Consider the following 21,396-nt stretch of genomic DNA (forward strand, 5'->3'; position numbering starts at 1 on the left):
TGTATTAAAACGGGCAGCATCTCCCCTATAATCCTTACTTCCTCCAAATTCAAGATAACACCAACAATACAAGAACAGAACAATAACAACATATATACATCATTTTCCAGCCCTATATACACCATCAAATACTACAAAACAGCCCAACACACCCCAATCTCTTCGTACACAAAACGACCACCGTAGTAGTGTCAAACGACCCGAAAATGTTATGACGAACGACCAGCCAACCACCCTACATTTATATGGTGTTTATAAACCCCCTTCCTCCTCCAAAACTCCACAAAATAGTAGTAAAACATGCAGCCCAACAGCAACACAAAACAGTCCACAAAACAGTCCGCTACAAGTGAATAACTCGAACTCACGACTTCTGATCACCGTCCCGTGAGTTCTTACAAGTATAGAACGACTTACCATGAATTTACAGAAGAAAAACTGGATGAAAGAGAGCAGTAAACTCACCTTATTTGTTGGATAACTCAGCTCCTATCTTGGTTCTTCAAACTTTAGGTTTTACCTCCAATTAGAACTTGAAAGGGAGAGAAAATCAATTAGGGTTTGTGGAAAAATTTTGGGAGGATTCTTTGCAGAGCTTATGTCTGGTTATTATGCTCTATTTTAAGTCTAATATATGAAGAAAATAGGCCCTTAAAAGGCCTCTTTGGACGACCCGAAATGGCCCATTTTTGGGCTTTCATTTAAGCAAGTAGGTGACACACCTACTTGTCACCTAGCAGCTTGCGCAGTATCGCAAAAATGCCCATATCTCATTACTCCAATGTCATATTGACAAACGGTTTAATGCATTGGAAAATAGACTCATAGATCTTTAATTTGATGGGTGGAACACCCCATAACTCTAAGTATATTGGGAGAAAATCACAGTTACATTTGATCCAAAGTTTTAGTAAAACTTATGAATGTAACTTGTGATGACTTTCAACGAAACATTATTTTCTTCAATTGCTTTAGCTTCTGAACTGTCCAACCCTCTTTGTACTTGTTGTTCATGATCTTCAATATTTGTAACCTCAGAGGTAACATGATTAACTTACTTTATATACTTTTAAATATTATCTCATTTTTGGTCCTACATTAGTTTGCTTACGACGCATTTTTACGTACGAAAATATAGGGTGTAACATCACTCCCCCCTTGGGAATATTCGTCCTCGAATGTTTACTCTTAGAGACTTTGGAAAATTTTGCCAAAGTATCCTTCGTACACTAGGTTAAAACCAACCTGCACGTAGCCAGAAACATACTATGCATGCCATATATGGCCAATCTTTATAAATAGCAGCAATTTGCCTCACCGACCGTAAATCATAAATATTGAAAGTGAAAAATAAAAGCTTACCTGATGACCTGCTAGCCTACATAGAGCTATGTTGTAGCGTTCCATCTCGAACCATATCTTCAGTTTGAAATAGGTGGGGGTATTTAGACTTCATTTCTTCCTCCGATTCCCACGTCATCTCTTCTACATTCTTACTCCTCCATAAAACCTTTACGGAAGCTACCTCCTTATTTCGTAGATTGCGGATTTGTCGGTCTAGGATGGCAACTGGAATTTCCTCGTATGACAAGTCCTCTGTAATCTGTACATCATCCGTGGGCACCACTCGGGTAGGATAGCCAATGCACTTCCGTAGCATAGATACGTGAAAAACTGGATGGACAGACTCCAATTCTGAGGGCAACTCTAACTCATAAGCTACTTGGCCCACTCTCCGAATGATCCTATAAGGCCCAATATACCGTGGGCTAAGCTTGCCTTTCTTGCCAAACCTCATCACGCCCTTCATAGGTGATACCTTTAAGAATACCCAGTCATTAATCCTGAACTCTAAGTCTCGTCGCCGCATGTCAGAATATGACTTCTGACGACTCTGAGCTGTCAACAGTCGCTCCCGGATGAGCTTTACTTTCTCTATGGCCTGTTGAACCAGGTCTGGCCCATATAACCCAGATTCCCCAACATCAAACCACCCTATAGGAGATCTGCACTTATGCCCATACAAAGCCTTGTACGGAGCCATCTGAATACTGGAGTGGTAACTGTTATTATATGCAAACTCGACAAGAGGTAGATGTTCATCCCAACTTCTTTTAAAATCCAACACACATACTCGTAACATATCCTCGAGCGTCTGAATTGTGCGCTCGGCTTGTCCATCAGTCTGTGGATGAAAAGCTGTGCTGAGGTTCACCTGAGTCCCTAGACCTCTCTGAAATGACCTCCAAAAATGTGCTGTAAACTGAGCCCCACGGTCAGATATAATAGAAACTGGTACTCCGTGTAGCCGCACTATCTCCTTAATATATAACTTGGCATAATCTTCTGCTGTATATGTAGATCTGACCGGTAGGAAGTGAGCTGATTTCGTGAGCCTATCAACTATCACCCATATGGAATCGAACTTACGATTAGAACGAGGTAAACCCGTGATAAAGTCCATGTTTATCGCCTCCCATTTCCATGTCGGGATCTCTATAGTCTGCATTAGCCCTCCAGGCTTCTGGTGCTCTATCTTCACTTGCTGGCAACTAGTATATTGGGCGACAAACTCAGCAATGTTCTTCTTCATATCATTCCACCAGTACACATCCTTAATGTCATGATACATCTTCGTCGACCCAGGATGGATGGAATACCATGAATAATGTGCCTCTGACATAATCCTGTCTCGTAGCCCTGCTACATCTGGAACACATAAGCGACCCCTATATCTGAGAACCCCATCTCCCTTTAGCTCTAACAGTGGCTTCTTCTGCTGCGGAACTCGCTCTCTCAGCTCGACCAACTCTGGGTCCTCGTACTGCCTTTCCTTGACTTCCGCTATGAGGGATGATTTTGTAGTATTTTGGAGTACAACTCCACCATCCTCAGAATCTACTTACCGAACCCCCAACGAAAACAATTGATGAATCTCTCTAGCTAATTGTCTTTTCTTGGGCTCTACATGTGCTAAGCTACCCATAGATCGATGACTTAAGGCATCTGCTACAACATTAGCTTTCCCTGGATGGTAGAGAATGTTAACATCGTAATCTTTCAATAACTCAAGCCATCGCCTCTGTCGCAAATTCAACTCTTTCTGCTTGAAGATATATTGTAGGCTTTTATGATCAGTAAATACATCAACATGAACACCATATAAATAATGCCACCATATCTTAAGTGCATGGACAACCGCAGCTAACTCGAGGTCGTGGGTCGGATAATTCCTCTCGTGCTTCCTCAACTACCTTGAAGCATACGCAATTACCTTCCCATGTTGCATTAGGACACATCCTAACCCGACACCTGATGCATCACAATACACGGCATAACCCTCTAGACCCTTTGGAAGTGTTAGAACTGGAGCTGAGGTCAACCTGTTCTTAAGCTCTTGGAAACTCCGCTCACAAGCCTCTGTCCATTAAAACTTAGTTTCTTTCTGTGTCAACTTCGTCAATGGTGCCGAAAGGGAAGAAAAACCCTCTACGAACCTCCGATAGTATCCTGCTAAGCCTAGAAAGCTACGAACCTCTGTCGGAGTGGTAGGTCTAGGCCAAGATTTCACAGCCTCAATCTTCTGAGTGTCCACCTTTATCCCTTCATCTGATACAATATGCCCCAAGAATGCTATAGACTTCAACCAGAACTCACATTTAGAAAACTTAGCATACAACTTACAATCACGGAGGGTTTGGAGTACCGCTCGCAGGTGGTCCGCATGCTCATCCTCTGAACGGGAATAAACCAGAATATCATCAATAAATACTATCACGAACAGATCTAAAAATGGTCGGAATAGGCTATTCATCAAGTCCATAAATACAACGGGTGCATTAGTCAACCCGAAGGACATGACAAGGAACTCGAAGTGGCCATATCGGGTCCTGAAGGCTGTCTTCGGAATATCTTTTTCCCGAACTCTGACTTGGTGGTACCCCAACCTCAAATCTATCTTTGAAAAGCATCTAGCCCCTGCAACTGATCAAACAAGTCATCGATCCTTGGAAGTGGATACTTATTCTTAATAGTTACCTTGTTCAGCTGCCTATAATCGATACACATCCTCAGCGAGCCGTCTTTCTTCCGCACAAATAGTACTGGTGCACCCCAAGGTGAGGTACTGGGCCTGATGTAACCTTTCTCCAACAAATCTTTTAACTGCTCCTTCAACTCCTTCAATTCACCAGGTGCCATTCTATACGGAGGGACGGATATTGGTTGAGTTCCTGGAAGCAAATCGATGCTAAAATCAATCTCTCGCTCTGGAGGAATACCTGGAAGCTCATCTGGAAACACATCTGCATACTCTTTGACTACGAGAATAGATTGAAGTGTAGGTATCTCAGCATCTGTATCTCTAACTCGCACAATATGATAAATGCACCCTTTTGCGATCATTTTCCTCGCCTTCAGATAGGAAATAAACCTACCTCTGGGTGTTGGTGTATTACCTACTCATTCAAGGACTGGCTCACCCAGGAAATGAAATCTGGCTGCCTTTGCTCGGCAATCAACTGTGGCATAGCAAGCTGCCAACCAGTCCATGCCCATGATAGCATCAAAATCCATCATCTCTAGCTCAACTAGGTCAGCTGAGGTCTGACGACTACAAATTGTCACCGTACAACCTCGGTAAACCCGTCTAGCAATAATCGATTCTCTGACCGGTGTAGATACCGCAAAAGGATCACTTAGTATTTCAGGCACTATACCAAACTTCCTCGTGACAAATGGGGTAATATACGATAAAGTAGATCCTGGGTCTATCAAAGCATAAGCATCGTGAGAGCAAATGGTTAATATACCTGTCACAATGTCTGGTGAAGACTCCTGGTCCTGTCGACCCGCTAAAGCATAGATACGGTTCTGATTACCACTTGAACTGGAACCTCTACCTCTGCCCCGACCTCTACCAGCCGAAGACTGAGACTCGCGCCCTGAAGGATGCACGGACATAGATGATCCTGTTGCTGAACTCGCTGGTTGTGCCATTCCCCCCGAATCTCTATTTGGGCAATCTCGCATCATATGCCCTGGATGCCCACATGTATAACAAGCATCAGAACCTACTCGACATTGGCCCAAGTGTCCTCTACCACAGATGTCACACCGTGGAGGAAATGACCATGTGTGCGCAGATCCTCGCTGTCGCTGCAAACCCGATGCCCGTGAGCTCTCACCTGGTCCTGACTGAGTATAGCGGTCATACCTGTAACCCTGTAACCGAGGTGGCAGAGGCCTAGGTGGCCGTCCGAAGTACTGGGTCCTATAACTACCCTGAGATTGCTCCTGAGACCTAGGAAATCTCATCCTCTTACGTTGCCCTTGCTCAGCCCTCTCTGTACCCTGCTGCCGACGCCTACCCCTTTCTATATTCTGGGCGAATGCCTGAATCCGGGAGATATCCATACTATCCTGCAATGCAGCGGTGGCACATGCCTCGGTTAACTCTGGGGCTAACCCTGCTATAAACCTGTGAATCCTGTCCCGCATAGTAGCAACTATGGATGGTGCATATCTGGCCAATGAGTCAAAATGGAGACTATACTCTCGAACACTCATATTACCCTACTTGAGGGCTAGAAACTGATCGACTCGAGCCTGTCGGATCTCCCGTGGTAAGTACTGGTCAAGGAAGGCATCTGAAAAATTCTCCCAAATAGCTGGAGGTGCATCACGTCCCCTGGACCTCTCCCATCCCTCGTACCAAAGGATGGCTATATCTCGGAGTCGAAAAGCTGCTAGCTCAACTGCCTCTTTCTCCATGGCATGCATAACACGAAAGATCCTGTGAAGCTGATCTATGAAATCTTGCGGGTCCTCCCTCTGATCTGTCCCCGTGAACTCTGGGGGACTCAAAGCAATAAACTCTCGGACCCTTGAACTCCCAGACCCCTCAGAAGTTCCTGCACTAGCTGATGCCCTAGCCTGTTGCTGGGTAGCTACCAACTGTGTCAACAAATGCACCGCACTCCTCAAGTCCTGATCTGATGGAAGTGGAGGGGGAACTGGATGTGCGGTTTCCCTAGGAATCTCCGTAGTTGGTGGAAGAGCCGGTAATGGCTGAGTAGGGGTCTCACCTTGAGCCTCAGACTGGGCCCCATCTACTGGGGGTACCCTGCTGGTCCCCTCACCTACTACTGTATCTCTCCTCTGGCTAGCCGTAGTCTTCCTAGTCACTGTCATCTGTGCATGCAAACACCAACACATAAGTTTAATTCAAATTTCCTATAACTCAGTTCTATAGCACGATTTAGATTTCAAAGAAGGGTAACCAACTCCTAAATGCCCTGTAGTGCCCTGCTTATATAATGTGGTGCACAACACATCTATAAACAAGACCCTACTAGACATGACTTGTAGACTCCCTAGGACAGAACTGCTTTGATACCAAGTTTGTCACGCCCCGAACCTAGGAGCGAGACAAGCACCCGGTGCCTCACCTAACCTGGCGTACCAAATTGCGACTAAGGGACTCTGAACATATAATGTCATACTTTGGCCATGGGGCCACCTTGCAAGACAATTTGCAAAGCAAAATATAAAACTGAATGGAAACTAGCGCTAACTAAACATCAATATAAAGCTAGGCCGACAAGGCCGTCATAGCTACTACAGCTGACAAACCATCAAATATACATACCAGGCCTACAAACCCAACATACTGCACTAACCAACAGGATATGTCTACAAGCCTCTACTGATAGATGTACTATGATCGGAACAGGGCCCCGACCTACCCATAACATATATACAGATATACATAAGATGTACACAACACTCTAGACCTGGCAACTCCGAAAGGCGTGGAGCTTACCGATCAGGCTGAACTCGGGAAACACCTACTGAGGAGATCTACTCGTCTGTCTATCTGAACCTGCATGCATGAAATGCAGCGTCCCCGGAAAAGGGACGTCAGTACGAAATAATGTACCGAGTATGTAAGGCAATAACATAACTGAAAATCAAAACTGAACTGATAATATAATAACTGGAAGTAACTGGGAGTCAAAGATGATCTGGAGATATACTTACCTGCTGATACTGACTCAACTCCTTCAATATAGTAAGTAAAATAATTGTACGGCCTTATAAGGCTCGGTATATATAACTGCTCTGCCATAGTAGGCTCGCTCATAGGCGCTCGGCCATACTAGGCTATGTATCTCGACCATGCTGGGCTCGCTCATAGGCGCTCGGCCATAGTAGGCTCGGTATATAACTTTCCATCTGATCAGAGGTTGCCCAATAGGGGCCTGCCCATCGATTATAGCTCGATGGTAATGAAAATACTGTAATACTGTATATATAGGCTTGCTGCTCTCTTGACTGGAAAAAGACAATACTAAAATTGAATATAGAGTCTCGATAAGGAATAATATTGTAACTTATGAGACTAGAATAGTGTGAATAAATTCATGAATATGAACTTCTCTTTTTGTCTCATTACTAACACATGTAGCTACGAGATCATGCCAAAATGAAGGAAGGCTTAGCCTTAACATACCTTATCACAATCTTTCGAATCACTAAGTTGAACTCACCTCTTCGCACCTTAATCTACAAGAATGATAATAATACTATCGTTAAGTTACGAAAGGTACAACTATCGCACAACGAACGACAAACCTATTTTGTATTAAAACGGGCAGCATCTCCCCTATAATCCTTACTTCCTCCAAATTCAAGATAACACCAACAATACAAGAACAGAACAATAACAACATATATACATCATTTTCCAGCCCTATATACACCATCAAATACTACAAAACAGCCCAACACACCCCAATCTCTTCGTACACAAAACGACCATCGTAGTAGTGTTAAACGACCCGAAAATGTTATGACGAACGACCAGACAACCACCCTACATTTATATGGTGTTTATAAACCCCCTTCCTCGTCCAAAACTCCACAAAATAGTAGTAAAACATGCAGCCCAACAGCAACACAAAACAGTCCACAAAACAGTCCGCTACAAGTGAATAACTCGAACTCACGGCTTCCGATCACCGTCCCGTGAGTTCTTACAAGTATAGAACGACTTACCATGAATTTACAGAAGAAAAACTGGATGAAAGAGAGCAGTAAACTCACCTTATTTGTTGGATAACTCAGCTCCTATCTTGGTTCTTCAAACTCTAGGTTTTACCTCCAATTAGAACTTGAAAGGGAGAGAAAATCAATTAGGGTTTGTGGGAAATTTTTGGGAGGATTCTTTGCAGAGCTTATGTCTGGTTATTATGCTCTATTTTAAGTCTAATATATAAAGAAAATAGGCCCTTAAAAGGCCTCTTTGGACGACCCGAAATGGCCCATTTTTGGGCTTTCATTTAAGCAAGTAGGTGACACACCTACTTGTCACCTAGCAGCTTGCGCAGTATCGCAAAAATGCCCATATCTCATTACTCCGATGTCATATTGGCAAACGGTTTAATGCATTGGAAAATAGACTCATAGATCTTTAATTTGATGGGTGGAACACCCCATAAATCTAAGTATATTGGGAGAAAATCGCAGTTACATTTGACCCAAAGTTTTAGTAAAACTTATGAATGTAACTTGTGATGACTTTCAACGAAACATTATTTTCTTCAATTGCTTTAGCTTCTGAACTGTCCAACCCTCTTTGTACTTGTTGTTCATGATCTTCAATATTTGTAACCTCAGAGGTAACATGATTAACTTACTTTATATACTTTTAAATATTATCTCATTTTTGGTCCTACATTAGTTTGCTTACGACGCATTTTTACGTACGAAAATATAGGGTGTAACAGATATTTTCTCACAAAATCCGAAATTACACTCCAAAAATTGCCCGTGGGGCCTATATCTCGGAATCTGATGAAACTCACAAAATCCAACAACCCATCCAATTACAAGTTCAACCATACTAATTTTACCCAAATCCGACTCCGAATCGATGTTCAAATCTTAGAAATTTATTTTATGAAATTGTAGAAAATTCCTCCGATTTCTCTTGAAGAATCAATAATCTAACGCCGAAAACGAAGATTAATTCATGGAATATAATCGCAAGGGAGTCAAGAACACTTGCCCTAAGTTGTGTGAAAAAATTCCTCTCCAAAATCTCCCAAACCGAGCTCCAAAATGTTGAAAATGGCTAAAAATAGCGAAACCCAGAATTTAAGGCTTCTGCCCAGCAACTTCCACATCTTTGGTGGAATAGTCGCATCTGCGACATCCGCTTCTGCGGACGAAGCTCGCACCTGCGAAGGTCATTTTTGCGCGCGTAAACTGCAATTGCGGTCGCGCTTCTGCGCGCGTTGGGCCGCTTCTTCTCCCTTCGCTTCTGCGACTGCCTTGTCGCACCTGCAAGCCAATTTCCGCAGGTGCGATCACACCAGAACCAGAAATCTTCTAGCATTTCCTTAAGTCCAAATTTGATACGTTATTCATCCGAAACTCACCCGAGGCCCCCGGGACCTCAACCAAATATACCAACAAGTTTCATAACATAACACAGACCTACTTGAGGCCTCAAATCACATCAAACAACATAAAAACACGAATTACACATGGATTCAAGCCTAATGAACTTTGAAATTTTCAAATTCTACAAACAACGTCGAAACCTATCAAATCAAATCCGATTGGCCTTAAATTTTGCACACAAGTCATAAATGACATAACAGACATATTCTCATTTCTAGAATCATATTCCGAACCCGATATCCAAAAGTCAACCCCCCCGGTCAAACTTTTCAAATTTTTGCCATTTCAAGCCAAATTCCACTACGGACCTCCAAATAATTTTCTGGACACGCTCCTAAGCCCAAAATCACCATACAAAGCTATTAAAATCATTAGAATTCAAATCTGAGATCGTTTACACATAAGTCAACATCCAGTCAACTTTTCCAACTTAAGCTTTCCATTATGAGACCAAGTATCTCATTTCACTCCGAAATCCTTTCGGACCTAAACCAACTAATCCGGTAAATCATAATACATCTACAAAGCACAAATAGAGTAGTAAATGGGGGGAACAGAGCTGTAGTACTCAAAATGACCGGCTGGATCGTTACAATTATATTTGGCATGACGAGCGACTCACTAGCTACTGATGCGCGACTCACTAGCTATGTCCTAGACACTTTTCTGTACATACTTATAATTTTATCCTCGGGTTCTCACTTCTAATAGATACGATCATCAAAGAGATGTACAATAGATACCGCATTTTCCTGGATCAAATAGGTCTGATGATCTAGAGGTTGGTTTCCTATCTTTCCCACTTGGCTTTGGCAAATGTGCTCTTCACCTTGTGGAATATTATCCACCTTCTTTCTCCCAAGATCTACCAGAGTGGCATGCTCAGTATGAATCAGAAGGAAAAGATATCTTTGATTACCGATTGTAATAATGACTACAACCGGAGGTGGTTCGAGAGATCCATTATAATACCGACCATGTGCCTCGTCAATTCAGAGAGTGTGACTTTTCCGGAGAAGTGGAATCCCAACCGTAAGTACTTTTTCTTAAACTATCTAGCTTTTATCCCATGAATTCCTCTGATTTCTTCCTTTGGATTGTAGTTATTTCCCTTGATTTTAGAGGGGTCGACAACATAAAAGAGTGGGTATTTGAGATCTTGGGGGTTTCTTCTACCAAGTCAAGAACATTGCTTTCGGGCTTAAGATGAGAGTTAAATTCCACAGACTTTCACTTCATGGTCCTTAGGAAGAAAAAGGAGAAGCATGAGAAACAACAACCTCTCTCAAAGGCTAGATTTCCCAATGACGATGGCGCTATATAGAAGATTCGAGAGCTATTTTTTCTTCAGCAACAGAAGCTCAGTGACTCTAGTGCCGCTTCCATTTAGCCTCCTTCTATCAGTTCCCCATCTAAGAGAAAGAGGACAACTGAGAAAATAATTGGCCACCTGGGTTAATAAGAACAGTCCCCATATTAGGCCTCCGACTGCTCGCTGCCACCTAAGTGAGGATGTTGAAAGTGACAGGGTCATAGTTATGGTCGATTTGGAGGAAGATACCCATACTGGAGATGAGAGGTCACTTACTATAGTGAATCTGGATGGAGATTATGAAATTCCTATCCCTGCGGGTCTGCTTGATAAGGGGATGCCCCTTGTTCCTATACTGACGATCACTGCCGCTCGAGGATGGGAGGCACCTTCAGTTGGCGATAATGTAGTGTTGGCACAGGTTACTCCTACCGGACCTTCTATTGAACTGAGCGAATGCATTATATCGTTCACCCTTCCCAATGATGTCAATCTCATAGCGAAACCTTGTCATGCTATTGAATGTTTGCACTAATAGGTCGGCCCCACTGAGAAGGAGAAGATGGTGTAATATGATATGGAATGGTTGATGACCCAGATTATGTATGGAACCATCAGGGTACATTTTATTTTCTGCCGTGTTTCAAATTGTTATCTTGAGTTTATAACTTTCCTGACCTATTGTCTACATCGTGCAGCATAACTTAATCATTTCTGAGACTTTAAAAAGACTCAAAACTAATAAGACCAATTTTAACACGATCAAGAAGATGTGCAAGTTGATGATAGCAGAGGTCAGAGGGATAAAAGTTGTTGAGTGGAGCTCAAAGAGGCGATAGAAAGAGATTTTGGATGAGAACTAGTGTACTCTCGGGATCTCGCTAGAAAGAGCTTCTGTACGAGAATTGTTGTACTCTCGAGATCTCGCCAAAGTTGATGAGAAAATTTGAACTCTTAAGGCCGAATTGATTAAGAAGGAGGAGGCTAAGCTCCGGTTTGTAACAGAGCATTCCTAAATGGAGGCGCGAGAGAAAGAGTTAAAAGTTGTCTTGGCCCTTTCAGATGAGTTTTCTTGGGGTAGCATTGCCGACAGAGCTACCTTGAAAGAAGAATACGATAAGATGGCTTAACAATTGAGCTTGACAACAATTAGGTCACCTTGGAAACCAGATTGCATATTCTCTATGAGGTTCATGTGGGAAGACGGACATTCAAAGGAAAATCATGGCTCTTGAAGTCGAAACGAAAGAATATTCTCTTAGATTATCCTTCTCTCGATGGTCGCGAGTACAGCCTTGTTTTGGGTGAGGATAGCTCGGGAGGAAATTCAGAAAAAGATAACAAATGAGAAGAGATTTCGGCACCTCCGCCATCTTCGCCTCTCCTGGCCGCTCAATTTCTAAATATTGCCCCGTCATCTAGACCTTCAGACCACATTCTTGATCCGAACTATGTAGCTAGTAGGCCCGATGGTTCTTAAGTATCGTATTTTGTACATCCAGGCATATCATGAATAGAGTTATATTTTTAATGAGTTTTTGCTTGGCATTTTTGTTTTGATTTCGAATATGGAATCCCTAGAAATATTTTTATAGTTTATGTCTGGTCGTACATACTTATGTTTTCTTTGCAGTTTATTGTATTCAAAGCGATTTCTCAAAGCCATTAAATATTTGGCATAGGTAAAAGAGAGTCATGTTGTGTTATTCAATGCTATGAAGAGGATGTTTCCTTTTTATTTAGTCATAAAGTGCGATAATCGATCCTGAGTGACATCTTGAATGAGAAACACATCCAATTAAAAGATAATGATATTTTCATTAACTCAAACAGAATAATTAGTCAGATGCGGTGTCAAGTAACATGCCTTTTCAATAGAATTAAACTTAATAAAGGGATACTTAACCCTAAATAAAATACAGTGAGTCATTAAGAGTAGGCTTAATATTGTAACTAAGATGATCTCTATTGGACTAATACATGAATGATTTCTCGGGATAAATTTTCCCCTGTTGCATTTATCTGAAACAGTCACATGTAGAAGTAATCTTTGATATGATTCTTGGGTGTAAGAGTATTATATATATATATATATATATATATATATATATATATATATATATATATATATATATATATATCCATTCATGGTTTTAGTTTGAACTTTTAAAGTTATTAAGCTAATCACTTGCACTTGTCCCGGTCTGGTCCATGAATTCCCAAGTTTCAAGTATTTTGATCTTTTATCAGTTCTACTCCTGAAAAGGAAATAAAGGGGAACGGAAAGTATTTTTAGATGTAAACGGTGCCTTAGCCCTTTATGGCCTGACATTTTGTGATTTTGGCCAGGAATGTTAATTGTTCGGAATAGTTCCTGAGGGTCAGCGTAATCATCATTTAGTTTGGGCTGGCTATGCCTATCATTTAAAAGTATTAGTACAAATATATGAAATTTAAAGAAAATAACCAATAAAGATTATCAAACCACATCAGGTCCTTCAGAAGTAGTAGAGCTTTAAGTGTACGACGTTCCAGTTAGCCAAGAGTTGCTTTCCATCCATGTTCTCTAATCCATAAGCTACTTTTTTTGCTTTCCCGTGGACCCGACACGGGCCTTCCAGCTAGGGCCAAGCTTTCTTGAGCTTTTGTGTCATGGGGAATACTTTTCGGAGGATGTGACCCCTTACCTTAAAATGTTAAAAATTGGCTCTTTGATTATAATATCTTTTGATCCTCTATTTCTATTCAACTATTCGGATCAGAGCCATCTCTCGACATCCCTCAACCTGATCTAAGCTTAGTGTTGATGCCTCTTCGTTAGTCTTCTCGGTGACATGTGCAAACCTTAGGCTCAGTACCCCTATTTTGACCGGTATTAAAGATTCAAATCCATACACGAGTGAGAAGGGGGTTTTATATACCCATAAAACTCCAGGTAGTTCCTCCTTCTATCTTTACTTGGCATTTTAACCATTTTTAAGTTGCTTAGCAGGACTTTATTTGATGATTTTTCTCGGACGTTCGCTTCGGGATGGTATGGGGATGAATTTATCCTTTTGATTTTTTGCCCATCTAAGAACTAGGTCACTTTAGCTCCAATGAACTATGGCCCGTTATGACAAACTATCTCTTTAGGAACCCTAAATTGGCATACTATGTTCCTCCATATGAAGTCTATTACTTATTCTTCTCAAACTTTTGTGAATGCTCCTGCTTCAATCCAATTAGAAGTAATTGGTTAATCGAGTAAAAACTTTTACCTTGCCCGGAGCTTGAGGCAGTAGTCCTATTATGTCCATCCTTATTTCATAAAAAGACCAAGGGGGAGAGGATAGAATGCAACGACTCTACTGGTTGGTGTAGTTGATGCGCGAACTGCTCGCATTTATCACACTTTTTAGCAAATGCTTTAGCATCTTCTCCCATTTGGGCCAGTAGTTACTAGTTCTGATAAGCTTTTAGACCAAAGACCTATATCCAGAATGATTTTTGCATGTCCTTTCATGGACTTCTTTAATGACGTACTCTATTTATCTGGGTCCAAGGCACTTGGCTAAAGGGCAACTGTACATCCTTCAGTACAAATCCCCTTTAGCAAGGCAATATCGGATTTGCTAGTACTTTAAGTTAGCATGTTGCTTTCCGGTCTTCAAGAAGCATTCCGTTCTACAAGTAGTTCATGCGCCAGTCCCAAATTATATTGGTTTTTCTTACCTTATTCCTTAGATTGATAGCGGAATAGAATAGGTGGACCACCGAGCTACTTCTTTAGTCGGTGATCTGTGCAACTAACCCGAGGTTAGCAAGCACGTCTTATCTCGAGGTAGCTTAACGACTTTCTATTTTCGAAACTGACCCAAAAATATTGTAATTTTGTTCAGATATTATTGCATCAGGGTCTCTCGTATTGTATATGTTCCCTATATTTGATTTATCACCAGTTGAGAGTCGTTGTTTAATTCGAGGTGTTCTCCATTGAGTTCACTAGCTAGCTTAAGTCCTGTAACTACAACCTCATAATCGGCTTCATTGTTAGTTATAAAATGAGATTTTATAGACTGCCTAACTTTATCTCCATATGGAGCAATAAGTACTATCCAAAACTAGACCCTTTGACAGTGAAGGACTCATCAGTAGATTCTAGTCTCTAGGGGCCATTTTCGAGGCAATAGTGACTTCTTCTTCGTGTTCGGAAGGATACTCAAGCTGAAATTAGCTATAAAGTCAGCTAAGACTTGAGACTTGGTGACAGTACGAGATTGATATGATATTTCATATTACTAAGTTTGACCACCCAGTTAGATAGTCACCCTGAGAGCTCCAATTTATGGAAGATACTCCATAACAGAAAAGTCATGACTATCAAGATCGGATGACACAAAAAATACGGTCTTAGTTTTTGGGCAGCCGTTATTAACGCTAAGGCCAATTTTTCTAAGTTAGAATATCTTGTTTCCTCATATAGTAGTGATTTTCTAACATAGGAAATGGGGGATTGCGTAAAATTTATTTCTCGGACCAATACTGCACTTACTGAGATCTCTGAAACTGCTAGGTAGACCAATAATCATTCTACTTCTTGCGTCTTTGCGAGTAAATTTGGATTTTTCCGGTAACTTTTAAATCTCTTAGTGCATGTTGACATTTCGGTGTCCAGTCAAATCTTACGCTTTTTCAGCACCGAAAAGAACTTATAACTCCTTTTTGATGACCTTGAGATAAATCTCTCAGAGGTGCTATGCAACCTGTTAACCATTATACTTCCTTCTTATTTGTTAAGATGTCTGGTATTCCCTCATTAACTTTTGATCTGATCTGAGTTGACTTCAATCCCTTGTTAGAAAGAAGTAATCACAAGAAATTATCGGAGGCCACCCTAAAATGCATATTTTTCTTGTTTTAATTTCATATTGTATTTCTGGAGAGTCACGAATGTTTCTATCAAGTGACTCAAATGATCTATGGCCTGAGCTGGCTTTATTAACATGTCGTCAATGTAAACTTTCATAGTTTTTCCGATATAATCCTTGAACATTCGAGTCACCAAACATTGGTATGCAACCCTTGCATTCTTAAGCCTAAATGACATCACATTGTAATAATAAGTCTCCTTATTTGTAATAAAGGAGGTTTTCTTTTGATCTTTCGAATCCATTCTGATTTGGTTGTATCCGGAATACACATATAAAAATCTCAATAATTCATGACTGGCCGTCATGTCTATTAGCTGGCCGCTATGCGTCAACATGAAAGAATCTTTGGGATATACCTTATTTAAGTCAGTGTAATCAATACATACCTTATATTTTCATTCTTCTTTAAGACTACCACATGGGGCTTCTTATCGGGCGGATCAGGCAGATATTTACACTTAACGGTTTAATTTATCGGTTATCGGCTTGTAAATATACTAGTCTGCTATCCATTCGATAAGATATCAGGTGGATTGGTATCAGTTTAGCGATTATTGGGTGGTTTATCGGCTAAATCAAATAGACCATGAGTGCATATATGATCACATCCTATTCACACCCCAATTAAAGGAATATGAAACGATCGTTATAATAATAAACCCGACCCGAGTTGAGGTCGAATTCACAAGGAGTTTAAAATGGGTGTTGAGGTAAATATTCAAGAGAAAAAATCGAAATAGCTAGATTTAACTTCTAAACAAAAGTGGGTGACAATTCTTCTAAATTAAACTACTAAGAAATTTAACTAACTAAGTGAACAAGTGATGATTTAGATGTTTTTGAAGTTTTATCAAATAGAGAAAGGCCTAGGGTTGTAACCTTAACCTAGGTGTAAACCTAATGGGTGGAGTAAATCTATGCTTGCTTGATAGATCGGTATTTTTTATGACTCTTAATACACAAGTACCCCCTCAATACCTCTCGGTTAAAGAGTGATTATGCCCATATTGGCTCTCTCTCAAGTCCAAATAGGTAGAAATCAAAGAAATTGAATGTGACTCCAAGTTAGATTATCCCTGTCTGTAGTTCAAATCCTTTAACCAAACTAATTGATACTTCAACTAGTTTAATTTTCTCTTAGCCAAGTTTTTCTAGACTAAATTCCTCTTTCTCAAGTAAGAACACAGTCAAATAGGCATGAATCAATGTTTGCAACTATTAATTCTAAATATAAATCATAAACAATACTAAATAACATTAACCCAGTCAATAGCAAGCACTAATATTAAACACCCATAAGTTTTACACACTAGCGTTGGATCACAACCCTAGATAAAATCTAGTTACTCATAGCAATTGACATAGAAAAATTAAAAAAAAAGAAGAAATTAAATACATAAAGCTAAATTAAAATAAAAAAGTAATTGATCCTCGCTAATTGTAGCTCATAGTTTCCCCAAATAACTAGGAATCACTACCAGTTGCTACTATAATATAAAAAGATGCCCTAGAAAAGCGTTTCACCTCTATTTATAGAGCTACAAAATTCCTGATAAACATACCTTTCGGAGGGTTATGTGGCTGCACTTTAACATCTGCAGTCCGCACTTTGCTAAGTTGCTGCTGGGAGTACTTTTAGTTGGAGGAGTTTTGCGAATGCACATTAGCTTCTACTGCTGCACTTCAGATTCTATGACCGCACTAAATTGCTGCGGGCTGGAGGCTTCAGACTTTTTTCGATTGCATCTCCCCTGATCTTTCAGGCTTGTCATTGTGAACCTATTTTCTAGACCAAGTGCGATCGCACATTTTTGGTTTGCGGACCGCATTTCTACCAGAAATTCCTAAAACTCTAGATCTTTGTCTATGGCCGCATTTCATTTTCTGGGGGCTGCATTTATTTTTCGATCGCAGATGGAATTCTGCGAATCGTACTATTTTTTACATTTTTCCTCTTTGTTGATCTTGACTGGAACATCTCATTTTTGAGTTATATATTTTCATTGAGCTCACATTCTCCAGCATACCTGCAATTCACCCATTTTTATTAGATTCGGAGATAAAAATCATTAATTTTGGACTAAAAACTAAAGCAAGAAGGTACTAATAAGTAGTTAAAATCCATACTTATCAACTCCCCCAAACTTAAGTCTTAATTTTCCTCAAGCAACTAGATTAACTCCCTCTTTCCCTCATTGTATGATTATTTCAAGGAGTTACCTACAAGTCATTTATATTCGGTTGAGACCAACAATTACCCATAACACTTATGCATTCTAGCAAGGTGACAAATCTTTCAAAAAGGTGCAACTTGCTCATCTCATGTAATTCTAGTGTGATATTTGAGCCTCAAGAGTTGACTTTATTTATCAAAGAATCTTGTTCTTTCATGTAAATCATGGTGGACTTCAAACTCTTCCTCTTCTACCTTCCATTTACAATCCTAACTTCAAGTTTCAACACTCAAGTTCTAGAGTAACAATTTCACTCTTTTCTCACAAAGGAATGTCACAAGTTAAGATTCAAGTACCATAGGCTTTCCCCTCATGTGAATCTCCACTAATGTAATAACGCATGGTTCGAAATCAAATTGGACTTATTTTGGGTTGTAATGAAGGCTTTTTGTCCGGGGTAGGATACTATATGGGATACAAGTAGTTACACATTTCTTCTTCTTAGAGGCTAGAGAGACTTACCATCACTCTTTATTGACAATTTCAATCTTTTTCTCCCATGATGTTTATATTAAAGGTACTTGTCTCACTCAATTTCATCAATCTCCCTTTTTGTCTCCTTTCTTTGAGCTTCTTTTTGTTGTCATCACTTTCTTTTCTTACTTTCTATTTCATGGAGATAATTTATTTTCTCTCTTTTTAATGCCTTGATACCTCTTTTAGATTTCTCGCTTTCCCCCCAAACTTAAGCCTTGAGCTACTTACTACATACGAGTGCTTAGGAGGGTTCAGGTGCTCGGGGGAGATTATGTTCAAAACGGGTAAAGGCTTGTAGCATGGTTATCAATAGAGAAAGGATAAAAGCTCAAAAGGGTTAACTAGGAATAACGATCATAGGGTGGCAATTGAAAGTTCAAATGGTCCAAGAAAAACCTACAATCATCTTTTAAATCAAGCAAACTTTAAAAATTTGCTTTGACGTACATTCAGGGCAAATTCTAGACTATTTACTCAAGTACTTGGACTAGCAACAAAATATCATCTTACCTCTCATGCAACTAGACCGTAAAAGAGGATAGAGTCTAAAACCCACAACAACCATAGTCAAGTTAAAGATCTCTATGGTCCACTCAACTACCTAATGATTATCAAAAACAACTCAAGAGCCTCAAAGTCCCTTTTACTGAAGTTACTTCTTTTTAGAAAAAATATGATTAACCACAATCTTGTTGTCATGACCCAAACTGCAGGGCCGCGATGGGCACCCAGTGCCTTACAAAACCGAGTACCAACATAACATATCTTTCTTATCATACCGTCATGGGTAAGTGGTCCAGAAGGGGCCGTCATGAGATAACCAGAATAAAACATAAGGAAGTACTAGACATAGGATGACCCAACATGATATAAAAACTTATACATATGACATACGAGCCTATGCGATCGAAATGATCATTTGTACACTCAAAACATAGGCCGACAAGGCCATACAATCATCCATATACATGACATATGTCTACAAGCCTCTAAAACTACATAAACGTCAAAAAGGTTGGGACAGGGCCCCGCTATACCAATCTATACATGTCTAAAGCATATTGACCAAATAGGCAATTTCGGAGCAAGTGGAGTGCACCAACACCTTTCGCTGAGCTGATAGCCTACTAGGAGGATTGACAACCTATCTATCGGGACCTGTAGGCATGAAACGCAGTGTCCCCAGGCCAAAGGGACGTCAATACAAATAAAGTGCCGAATATGTAAGGCATGAAAGCAGTATATAAAGACATGAAAGAAACATGGAGTAAAGAACTCAACTTGTAACTCTGAATAGCTCCGTGAATCATGAAACATTTATAATGTCATGCATATGCGTATAAATGTCATATCATGCATAGGTATATGCGTACATAACATCATCAAGCCTCTGAGTTCATCCCATTATATCATCTCGGCCTCTGTGGGCGACATCATTAACGTATACCGGCTGATCAGGTGGTGGTGCGTATATAATGCCATAACCTTTCCCCATACCCCATATACATATAATATACATACATATATATATATATATATATATATATATATATATATATATATATATATATATATATATATATATATATATATATAACGTCATCTAGTCATGGGTCAATGTACATGTATAAATGAATGCAATGCATAAGAAGTAAGTCAATAAGATCTCTCGGGATGTCATAAGATTAATAAGCCTTCGGTTAATATCATGAAATAAACTTTATCAACTTACATATTTTCTGAGACCCATGAACAGACGATATAATAATAGGATACATGGAAAATCAATAACATAGGCAACCCTAGTACTTCTAAGAATAGAGTCATTTGTGAAAGATTCGCATTTGCTCGTTTCGTTTCTATCATATGGATCATGCCAAAAGGAAAGAAGGGATAGCCTTAACATACCTTAACCCTGTTGAGTCCTAGCTTCCAAGAAATTCTTCAAACAACTCAACTCAATCTACCATAACATAAGGAGATTCAAAATCAGTGTTGAGTAAAGGCTAAGTCCGCAACTTAAGCTAGTAGCTCGTTTATGTAAATTTGGGCAGCATCTCCCCTGTAACAAGGGCCTCCTCCAATACCATATACCAACAACAACAACCATAGAAATACAATCAGCAATTCAAAAATAACCTAAATACAATTCGGGACCTTTAATACAACAAAAACCCCAAGTATACCATAACACACCCAATCAACAAGTTATCAATTAGCCTGAAATTGCAACGACGAGCGACCAGCCCACTACCCTACCACATGTGGCATTTATCCATGTCCTCTATCCTTCCAAACTCCATAAATCAGCATCACAATATGCCAACACGAGTGGACTACAAAACAGTCCACTAAAAGTGAAATAAATCGAACTCACGGCTTCCGATCACCGTCCCGTGAGTTCTAACTATTAGGAAATGAATTTATCAATCTTCCTTGATATTTAAAAGCTTAAATACAGAAAATAGGCATTTTATTAACTATGAAGTACCTTCCAAAACTCAAACTACAAAGAAAAAGAGAGGCGATATAGCGATACTTATGTCATAGGGATCGTTCTAATGTTATCGCTTCTTGATTTCATACCTGGGATGTTAATCTTCTTTGAAACCCTTGTAGAGAGCTTAAAGGGCACGTTTATGGGGGCTCTCTTGTTGTTTTATATGAAAAATGAAGAGAAAGACGATTTAAAACCTATATATATATATATTAATTTTTGAAAAGTCAAAGAGGTCCCAGCTTGGCACCCTAGCATTGGACCTTCTTCCGATATTTATATCTTTTTATCCGGATGCCGTATGAACGAACGATTAAGAGAGTTGAAAACTAAATTCCAAGATCTTCAATTTGGTATATAATATGTCCCAAAAAGACCTCATATAACATACGAAATGTATTGCTCAAAAAGCTTCAGTGACACACCTACTTGTCACCTATGCAGTCTGTGCAGTTCTCACGAAACTGCAAATATCTCTCTACTCCGAAGTCGTAT

General features: G+C 40.0%; 1 long non-coding RNA gene across 1 annotated transcript; it reads left to right on the forward strand.

Moving 5' to 3' along the window:
* The first annotated feature begins 10,010 nt into the window (after window positions 1-10,010).
* LOC107773661 (uncharacterized) lies at window positions 10,011-12,518 on the forward strand. The gene is made up of 3 exons (XR_012699725.1): window positions 10,011-10,500; window positions 10,572-11,399; window positions 11,479-12,518. It is a non-coding gene; the product is annotated as an uncharacterized LOC107773661 (long non-coding RNA).
* The last annotated feature ends 8,878 nt before the right edge of the window (window positions 12,519-21,396 follow it).

The sequence above is a fragment of the Nicotiana tabacum genome, chromosome 2, assembly GCF_000715075.1.
Source record: "Nicotiana tabacum cultivar K326 chromosome 2, ASM71507v2, whole genome shotgun sequence".
In the NCBI taxonomy this organism is placed as follows: Eukaryota; Viridiplantae; Streptophyta; class Magnoliopsida; order Solanales; family Solanaceae; genus Nicotiana; species Nicotiana tabacum.